The sequence below is a fragment of the Phalangium opilio genome, unplaced genomic scaffold, assembly GCF_054372755.1.
Source record: "Phalangium opilio isolate 3A_F unplaced genomic scaffold, DU_Popi_V2 ptg000060l_1, whole genome shotgun sequence".
NCBI lineage: Eukaryota > Metazoa > Arthropoda > Arachnida > Opiliones > Phalangiidae > Phalangium > Phalangium opilio.
In genome coordinates, this window is record NW_028324177.1 from 1,498,561 (window position 1) to 1,509,826 (window position 11,266).

An 11,266-nucleotide genomic window follows, 5' to 3' on the forward strand; every position below is an offset into this window, starting at 1 on the left:
TAAAGTGTCATAACATCTAACAAGCATTATTACGACAAAGATTCGATACTCGATTATGAATTATCGCCACTCTAACCAAGTTTGCCAGAATTTGAATAAAGGCTGATTACTCGTGACCTATTCATCCGAATTGCATTTGGTGAACACTTTTCAAATATGAATCGACCCCAAGGAATCCGAAAATCGCATTTATATCCTCGAGAATCCAATATTTTCAAAGTTGATAATTTTGACATTTCCGGTTTCCGGTATAAGTATGCAAAGGACAACTTTGGAACGGGTAAAATATGAAAGAGAAATGCAAAACTTTTATAACGCACTTTATTCCAGAGCGCTAGCTTGAATAGTTTTTGAAATATAGTAAAATATGTGCGAAAAACGCAACGCGCAAAGACTTTTTTAACAGTCTGTACTAGATCATCGGTATGTAACGAATAAAACCCCGCTCTGCTTAAAGTTTTTTTATAGTTTTCATCTTGTGGCCAGGAGTAAAAAGAATGATATCTTTGCAGCTCGGAGTTCATGATGCTGAATGAATATGATGATAGGATTGTCTGAGTTATATCCCCCTAAATTTACTACCCCCTTTTTTACCTTCCCCCTCAAATTCCTTAATATACGAAATAAAAGAAAACAGTATTAAAAGAAAAAGGTGACACATTTATTTTTTAAAAATACAAAAGAGATTACAAAGAGTATTTGTTAACAAAAGGATTAAGTTAATCTTTACGGGCGCGCTTCAACATGTTTGTAACAATGACGTCATTTTTCAAGCAATCTCGTCCAAACTGTCTCATGAATGATTTGTCGCTCTTTCTTTTTGTTCTTTGTATTATATACATAATACGTTATAGTCCGCATGTCGAACTTGACAAGTTTTGAAGTCTTCTTTTGTTAAACGACCATTTTCTAGAATTTCCCTTAACAAATTCTTTAATCGAGGGGAGAAAGTTCCATCAAAGTAGACGCAAATGCAGTGGGACACGTCTTTATTTTAATATTATTTTTAAATCTTACGTAAGGCATCAAGTTTTTCTTTAATATACAAGGCGCTAAGTTGTTTTCTAACGTAGAGTTCCAAAACTAATCTTTCGAGATCTTTAGTTTTGACTAATACAATGTATTTCTTCCGTGTTTTCTTGGGGTTTTTCAGGTGTTTTTTCTTCGGTCTTGATTTTTATATTTTTGGTGTACGTCTCTGTTTCATCAATGGTAAAGGGTATGTTTTTAGTAGGCCCACCTCTGATAAAGTTTCATTTAGGGAAATGTTTTAAATGTTCATCGTAAGGATTATCGGTCGGTTTCCATGTCCATTTCACATTATATACAATTTAATTCTAATTGTAATAAAACTAATTACGATTAACATAAACAAAAAACATTAAAAAACATATATTGTATGAAAAACAATACAATTTTACAAATTAAAATTTATTTAAGATATCCGTAGGGGGGGTGGAATAATAGGGGAAAATTCGGACTTTATCGACAACGACCTGATATGTTTTAGTTAGATTTATTGTAATTAAAGTGTGATTACGATGGCGGCGTATTTTGGGACCAATGGGTACTTGGACAGCATTTGGATTTTGTTTACCCTGATGGCATAGAAAGGTGGCGGCTACTTTAAAAGCGGGGAGACGAGTTTTTACGTTCTCTCTACTATAACAAAGGATGATTTTGTAGGTTTGTACGTTTATAGTGAAGACCATAATATAAAGTAAAAAATTATAAGTGGCAAATTTTTTTCTTATTGAAATAAAACTAATTATAATTAACATATTTACAATATTAATGGCAAAAATCTATACAAATATATATATAATTTTACACACTAAAATATATTTGATATGTCCGTAATGCGCGTGATTAGGTAGGCGGCGTATTTGGGGGACCATGCAATGGGTGCTTGTACTAAGTTTATTTCTGGTTTGTCCTGATTGTTTACACCTTACAGTATTTTCATGGAATTAAAATTAACCTGATTTTCGGCAGATGAATAAAGTAAAAACCATTTGATTGAGTGTTTGATTTATTCTACAATAATTTCTTCAATCTTCGTAAAGAAGATAAAAATCTGAATATTTATTTTTAAAATTTTACTTACGTCATTAAGTTTTGCAAGTAATTAAATTTGCTAGTTATACTTACGGCAGGTGTGAAAGGACGGAGTTCAATACTTTTTTCCTTTCGTAAAAAGGAAGGTAACCCCTTTCGTATTCTTTACAATGGTATGTAAGTTTGCTGTAATACATTCGGTGTACGTAGGGTTAGAGATAAAGATCATAATATAAAGTAAATAAGACAAGAATGAAGACTATGTTTTGGTCTGTTCTTTTGTAATAGGGTTAGTTAGCGAAGTATTTGGAGGCCAGTGGCTACTTGCATATAGTGCGTTTCTGGTTCTTATTGCTTATTATAGATATTCTTTACATACAATCCAAATTTATATGATTCTCAGTTGACGAATTTAAGTAGAAAGGAAAAACTTCCGTAATATTTCCCATTCATCTGTCACTTCCTCCTTTCATATATCTATAAGGTTATAGATGTAGGCCCTAATTTAAAGCAAAAGAGCTTTTCATGAATAAAGATTATAATATAAAATAAATTTACTCCTCCTTCTTATTTTGCTATAAAAGCAAAAGATCTGATTTTAAAATGAAATTGATAGAATATAAACTAATTTCTCCAATCTGCGTAACTACGGTATAAATTTATATACTATTATCAAGTAACAATACAAGTCAGTTTCACTAAAGAATATCTGAGCCAAGATTGTCACATCTATGTCATAGTGGAGGGGGAGGGAGAAGTTAGTATACTCCCGTCACGACTGTATTATCTATGCAGTTAGCCCATTAAGCAGAGTTAACTTCTTAATACAAAGGTAATTAAATTTGCGTTGTATAAAATTTATTTTGAAGTACATGCCATAGTTTATCATTCTTTATGACTCTCATAATAAGATAGTACTTGATTTATTCTAAATTAACTTCTTCTTTCTCCAAAAGAAAGTTGATATTAACTATCATTAAATTTAGTGTAAGGCATTAAGCTATTTTTTAATTTAAAATGCTAAGTCAAATATTTTTGGGATGTGTGGTTTTGAAATTAAAAGTAATTACCAATTCAATTGATCATTTTCCTATATTCCTTTGTTTTTTCTTCGTTGACATCGAAAGGTTTGTTTGCTGGTTCAGCGTATTTTCCATGGAAATCAATGCTGAATTGTATGTTTATCGTTCGGCAAGCGGCTCTTATAGAGTTTCCCATGCTGGAAACGTTCCTTTATATGATAGACCTTATACATTGTCAGGTAGAGAATAAAACCTTGCATTACTTAAAGATCTTAGATCAGTGGCTTCTCTCTCGCTCGCAGTCCATGGTACTGAGAAAGGTATACTGAAGCTATTATAGTATCTAGCCGTTATACGAAGGTATTTACTACCCCTTCCCCCCCCCCGCAAACCAATTTTTTGAGATGTTTACCCCCAATAAACCCCCCCATCTGTGACGTAGGCAATATCTTTGAAAATATTCTTATTTTAATTAAAGAGGACCATTATAAAAAATGTACATTATACAAACTAGCAATTACGAAAACCGTTCTCCTTTATGATCAATTATTATGTATGCCAATAAGAAATCCATATTTAAATGCAATAAACTTAACTTTAATTTTTAAAATTTTACACTATTAGCATAAAATTTATACTGTCCTCGTTCTGGTATACGAAATCAGCGTATAAAAGGGTCTTTTCCAATGCGCACGGACGATGACGGGCTAACGTGTTTCTTTGGTGGTCATAGAGACAGGTGACACGTGTCTCACCTTCTATATCCATGGCCTTTGGACAATCCACGTCATTCAAATTTATGACTTCTTTATTTAAAATATTAAAAAGAAAGAAACATTTTTGATTACCCTTGCTATATATACGGTCTGCGAACCGGGTACCTAACATAAGACAGCGACGAAGATTATGATAAGGCGTTTCTCCTCGTCCAAATGAGATTCCGTGTAAATTTCTGGTGATGTAGCTATTGAGTCGTTGTGTAGACGAAGGTAGCGTAGATTGACTATAAGGCGGTAAAAATGTCCATGACACTATTCCTGGAAGTTTAGTAACAGTAGCACAACTTAGTTCTTTAACTATCAGATTACCTGCGAGGTTGCATTTTTCGTCCTTCCCGTGTAGATACTCAAAGTCAACTACTACAGATTTCATGTTATCTAGAAGATAGTTTCCTAAATGATGATTCTCCAAATGGTTGGAGTGCGGTTTATATACTTTTCAAAGTCCTTTCACTCAGTATATTAGCTATAGAATATAAATCACATGACGGAGGGGGTGGCATACTGAAACACGTATGACAATAGCTCTTAAGAGGTCCAATCGTTGCCCCTAAATTGACAGTCGGTATAACAAAAGAACTGTGTTTTCGACAGAAGATTAAAAATGCAGAGACAACAATCTCTTTTTAATGTCAGGCGGTCAAACATTCTCCACAGAAGGTATATTGACAGATGTCTTAAAAGGGGATGTAAAGGTAAATAATGAGCCCTTGGCTAAATTTATTAGACAGATAATTATAGTTTTGTTGAAAATATGTACCCTTAAAGCATTAACGTCTAAAGTACCAAGAATGCGTACGAGGTCTTAGATAAATCTTCAAACGTTTCTTTGTGATATTGTGTATACTAGTTTTTAGCTAACGTTTCAAAAACTTTAACATAAGAATACGCCTACAGTCAAACCATTCAACAGTGAGAAAAAATAGGCATTTCAACGTTTCTTATTGCATTGTGTATTTTATTACAATTATGTATACTAGATTTAGCTAAGGTTTCAAAAACTGACATAAAAATACGCCTACAATCAAACCATACAATTCAACAAAAGGATTAATTATAACAAACGAGTTGATGCGTCATTCCATTAGTGGGTTTTACGACAGTAAACTTTGGTCTCTAAAGATGCATTGTTAAGAAAAAATTTCTTTAATCAATCAAATACTGACAGGTCTATTGAAGGAATATTAGGAGTAATAGATAATTCTTCAATCAAATATTGACTGTCTATTTTTTTTAAAAAAGGGGTGTAAGCCGGGGGGCAGGTATGTATTGGATAAACAAGATAATTATATAGTTGTTCAATCTAGCTATCCATAGGTCACTGGGTAGAGGTAAAGCTACCTAAAATGAGGGACTAAAGGGTGAAGAAGCCTGGGGAGATATAATCAGGGGGAGGGAGGGGGATATTTACGATAAAGAAGTTAATTACAGTTGTTAAATGTATCTAACCATAGATCAATCGGTAGTACGGTAGAATCACAACACCGTAAGTATAACAAAAGAAGAAAATATAATAGACAAATCACAAAAGCCGCTGATTTGTGTATTCGGTTAGTCTTGTGATTAATAAAAAAATCGTCAGTTTTCGGAATACTATGTAATATAATAAGGAACATATAGTTATTTATAAAATGAATTTCAGTTATAATAAAATACAAAAATATTTTTAATCTTTTTTTTAAATTTTAATTTAAATTTTTAGTAATTTAATATTTTTTTTTTCTTAATTTAATTTTAAACTTTTTTTAAAATTTTTTTTAAGAAAATACTTTTCGAACATTTCTGTGGAGATTTTTGAAAATTTTTAAGTATTTTCGTGAGGAAAACATGGTGCGCAAGGTCAAGTGTGTTATCCCTCCCTCCGAAGAGGAAGGGATAACCGACTTCAACTTGAAGTCGGACTTGACCTTGCGCACCATGTTTTCCTCACGAAAATACTTAAAAATTTTCAAAAATCTCCACAGAAATGTTCGAAAAGTATTTTCTTAAAAAAAATTTTAAAAAAAGTTTAAAATTAAATTAAGAAAAAAAAAATATTAAATTACTAAAAATTTAAATTAAAATTTAAAAAAAAAAAGATTAAAAATATTTTTGTATTTTATTATAACTGAAATTCATTTTATAAATAACTATATGTTCCTTACTAGCCGTTACCCGCGGCGACGCTCGCGTGTAATAAGAACTTCCATCTAAAATGATATAAAGAATGTGTACATTTTACTGATGACTAATATTTTTGTAGCTCCCTAGGAGCGAAGGCACTCGGCACAGTCCGTCAGCCCATCGGGATATTTTTTATTACTTTTCACGCGGACATTATTCCATAAAGAAGGGTTTTTAAGTTTTTGGCCGCCATTTAAAAAGATGGCAACAAATCGAACCCAAAAGACCTTTCAGCCCGTCTATAGGTTAAAGGAAACCATTGTACTAAATATTTGTGAAATCGGTTGAAACGCGCGGACTTTATTGCATAGAGAATATTTTCTTACATTTCTGGGCGCCATTTTTTAAGATGGTGGCGGATTGGAAAAATCTTTCTTAGTACGCGCCTACTACTTATGAGTAACGTTCCTGCCAATTTTCAGCCTTCTAGGGCAAGCGGTTTGGGCTGGGCGTTGATTATCAGTCAGTCTGTCAGTCAGTCAGTCAGTCAGTCAGTCAGGACTTTGATTTATATAGATATAGATTATATTACATAGTATTCCGAAAACTGACGATTTTTTTATTAATCACAAGACTAACCGAATACACAAATCAGCGGCTTTTGTGATTTGTCTATTATATTTTCTTCTTTTGTTATACTTACGGTGTTGTGATTCTACCGTACTACCGATTGATCTATGGTTAGATACATTTAACAACTGTAATTAACTTCTTTATCGTAAATATCCCCCTCCCTCCCCCTGATTATATCTCCCCAGGCTTCTTCACCCTTTAGTCCCTCATTTTAGGTAGCTTTACCTCTACCCAGTGACCTATGGATAGCTAGATTGAACAACTATATAATTATCTTGTTTATCCAATACATACCTGCCCCCCGGCTTACACCCCTTTTTTAAAAAAAATAGACAGTCAATATTTGATTGAAGAATTATCTATTACTCCTAATATTCCTTCAATAGACCTGTCAGTATTTGATTGATTAAAGAAATTTTTTCTTAACAATGCATCTTTAGAGACCAAAGTTTACTGTCGTAAAACCCACTAATGGAATGACGCATCAACTCGTTTGTTATAATTAATCCTTTTGTTGAATTGTATGGTTTGATTGTAGGCGTATTTTTATGTCAGTTTTTGAAACCTTAGCTAAATCTAGTATACATAATTGTAATAAAATACACAATGCAATAAGAAACGTTGAAATGCCTATTTTTTCTCACTGTTGAATGGTTTGACTGTAGGCGTATTCTTATGTTAAAGTTTTTGAAACGTTAGCTAAAAACTAGTATACACAATATCACAAAGAAACGTTTGAAGATTTATCTAAGACCTCGTACGCATTCTTGGTACTTTAGACGTTAATGCTTTAAGGGTACATATTTTCAACAAAACTATAATTATCTGTCTAATAAATTTAGCCAAGGGCTCATTATTTACCTTTACATCCCCTTTTAAGACATCTGTCAATATACCTTCTGTGGAGAATGTTTGACCGCCTGACATTAAAAAGAGATTGTTGTCTCTGCATTTTTAATCTTCTGTCGAAAACACAGTTCTTTTGTTATACCGACTGTCAATTTAGGGGCAACGATTGGACCTCTTAAGAGCTATTGTCATACGTGTTTCAGTATGCCACCCCCATGTGATTTATATTCTATAGCTAATATACTGAGTGAAAGGACTTTGAAAAGTATATAAACCGCACTCCAACCATTTGGAGAATCATCATTTAGGAAACTATCTTCTAGATAACATGAAATCTGTAGTAGTTGACTTTGAGTATCTACACGGGAAGGACGAAAAATGCAACCTCGCAGGTAATCTGATAGTTAAAGAACTAAGTTGTGCTACTGTTACTAAACTTCCAGGAATAGTGTCATGGACATTTTTACCGCCTTATAGTCAATCTACGCTACCTTCGTCTACACAACGACTCAATAGCTACATCACCAGAAATTTACACGGAATCTCATTTGGACGAGGAGAAACGCCTTATCATAATCTTCGTCGCTGTCTTATGTTAGGTACCCGGTTCGCAGACCGTATATATAGCAAGGGTAATCAAAAATGTTTCTTTCTTTTTAATATTTTAAATAAAGAAGTCATAAATTTGAATGACGTGGATTGTCCAAAGGCCATGGATATAGAAGGTGAGACACGTGTCACCTGTCTCTATGACCACCAAAGAAACACGTTAGCCCGTCATCGTCCGTGCGCATTGGAAAAGACCCTTTTATACGCTGATTTCGTATACCAGAACGAGGACAGTATAAATTTTATGCTAATAGTGTAAAATTTTAAAAATTAAAGTTAAGTTTATTGCATTTAAATATGGATTTCTTATTGGCATACATAATAATTGATCATAAAGGAGAACGGTTTTCGTAATTGCTAGTTTGTATAATGTACATTTTTTATAATGGTCCTCTTTAATTAAAATAAGAATATTTTCAAAGATATTGCCTACGTCACAGATGGGGGGGTTTATTGGGGGTAAACATCTCAAAAAATTGGTTTGCGGGGGGGGAAGGGGTAGTAAATACCTTCGTATAACGGCTAGATACTATAATAGCTTCAGTATACCTTTCTCAGTACCATGGACTGCGAGCGAGAGAGAAGCCACTGATCTAAGATCTTTAAGTAATGCAAGGTTTTATTCTCTACCTGACAATGTATAAGGTCTATCATATAAAGGAACGTTTCCAGCATGGGAAACTCTATAAGAGCCGCTTGCCGAACGATAAACATACAATTCAGCATTGATTTCCATGGAAAATACGCTGAACCAGCAAACAAACCTTTCGATGTCAACGAAGAAAAAACAAAGGAATATAGGAAAATGATCAATTGAATTGGTAATTACTTTTAATTTCAAAACCACACATCCCAAAAATATTTGACTTAGCATTTTAAATTAAAAAATAGCTTAATGCCTTACACTAAATTTAATGATAGTTAATATGAACTTTCTTTTGAAGATAGAAGAAGTTAATTTAGAATAAATCAAGTGCTACTTATCATGAGAGTCATAAAGAATGGTAAACTATGGCCTATACTCCAAAATAAATTTTATACAACGCAATTTTAATTACCTTTGTATTAAGAAGTTAACTCTGCTTAAAGGGCTAACTGCACAGATAATACAGTCGTGACGGGAGTATACTAACTTCTCCCTCCCCCTCCACTATGACATAGATGTGACAATCTAGGCTCAGATATTCTTTAGTGAAACTGACTTGTATTGTTACTTGATAATAGTATATAAATTTATACCGTAGTTACGCAGATTGGAGAAATTAGTTTATATTATATCAATTTCATTTTATAATTAGATCTTTTGCTTTTATAGCAAAATAAAAGAGAGGAGTAAATTTATTTTATATTATAATCTTTATTCATGAAAAGCTCTTTTACTTTAAATTAGGGCCTACATCTATAAGCCCATAGAGATATGAAAGGAGGAAGTTACAGATGAATGGGAAATATTACGGAAGTTTTTGCTTTCTACTTAAATTCGTCAACTGAGAATCATATAAATTTGGATTGTATGTAAAAAAAATCTATAATAAGCAATAAGAACCAGAAATGCACTATATGCAAGTAGCCACTGGCCTCCAAATACTTCGCTAACTTACCCTATTACAATAGAACAGACCAAAACATAGTCTTCATTCTTCTCTTATTTACTTTATATTATGATCTTTATGTCTAATCCTACGTACACCGAATGTATTACAGCAAACTCACATACCATTGTAAAAAATACGAAAGGGGGTTACCTTCCCTTTTACGAAAGGAAAAAGTATTGAACTCCCTCCTTTCACACCTACCGTAAGTATAACTAGCAAATTTAATTACTTGCAAAACTTAATGCCGTAAGTAAAATTTAAAAAAAAAATATTCAGATTTTTATCTTCTTTACGAAGATTGAAGAAATTATTATATAATAAATCAAACACTTAATCAAATGGCTTTTACTTAAATTCGTCAACTGAGAATCATATAAATTTGGATTGTATGCAAAAAAATCTATAATAAGCAATAAGAACCAGAAATGCACTATATGCAAGTAGCCACTGGCCTCCAAATACTTCGCTAACTAACCCTATTACAATAGAACAGACCAAAACATAGTCTTCATTCTTGTCTAATTTACTTTATATTATGATCTTTATCTCTAATCCTACGTACACCGAATGTATTACAGCAAACTTACATACCATTGTATAGAATACGAAAGGGGTTACCTTCCTTTTTACGAAAGGAAAAAGTATTGAACTCCGTCCTTTCACACCTTTCTTGGTCGTAGCCTTGAACATTAAACGAAAATCCTTAATAAGCTTGATATTGTTCTTAACAGCAGCGTAATATTTTTCGGTTCCGGAGGTTTCTACATTGAGATTGATTTACAGTTAAAATTAGGGACTTAACGGGGTAAAATATTACAGGATAAGAAACTTGGAACAGTTTGCAATTCGGATCATCAAATTCCTAGCCGACTTGAAGGATGGTCAAAGTGCCACTATAATGACAAGGGAAACAATATCTCTATGGACGACTTTGCCTCGGGTTACGGTGTGAGTTAAGGCAATTGATTATTTCTTGTTGTAGGTATTCAAGGCCCGACTCAGCAGTTACAAGATTACCTTCCATTACTTTTAGCTTTAGTTGTAAATCTTTTACAAAGATATCTGTGTTTATGTTTTTTAGGTTTCTTACTGCTTTAATAGTATGTTAGATTTTTGGACAAGACCTTTTCCTTACTATCCAGGTTAGGTCATGATCTGAGATTCCACATGTGATTACTTTGGTTTCGGTGATTCGGTTTGGATAATTGGTGTAAATGTGATCTATTAAGGTCTTGGATTCCAGGGTTATTCTTGTAGGTACCGTAATGACTTGTTTGAAGTCACTCATGGCCTTATTAAGAAGTTTGGTCTTTGATGATGGCGTATTTATTTTTAATTGGTCGTAGTTGGTGTCGCCTAAGATTATTACTTCTGTCTTCAGTTTAGTTTGGACCTGTTCCATGATTCTGCACAGGTTGTCAATGGTGTCAGAAAATATTGCCGAAGGAGGTATGTAGATAATTCCGATCACTAATCTGCTTGAGTTTTTGTATTCGATCGCTGCCCACAGTGATTCTAAGTTGGAGTCTTTACAGTTGTTGTCATTGTTAATCAGGACTCGTGAAATTGGTATTCTAGTTTTATAGCATATGGCGACCCCACCGCCGTTCTTGCCAGT

General features: G+C 33.2%; 2 long non-coding RNA genes across 2 annotated transcripts; one reads left to right on the forward strand and one right to left on the reverse strand.

Annotated features, from left to right (window-relative positions):
- Positions 1–3,661: 3,661 nt before the first annotated feature.
- LOC149666151 (uncharacterized) lies at positions 3,662–4,338 on the reverse strand. The gene is made up of 2 exons (XR_016368267.1): positions 4,296–4,338; positions 3,662–4,237 (listed from the first exon to the last, which is right to left on the reverse strand). It is a non-coding gene; the product is annotated as an uncharacterized LOC149666151 (long non-coding RNA).
- A 3,328-nt stretch (positions 4,339–7,666) lies between these two features.
- Positions 7,667–8,343, forward strand: LOC149666152 (uncharacterized). The gene is made up of 2 exons (XR_016368268.1): positions 7,667–7,709; positions 7,768–8,343. It is a non-coding gene; the product is annotated as an uncharacterized LOC149666152 (long non-coding RNA).
- Positions 8,344–11,266: the final 2,923 nt, after the last annotated feature.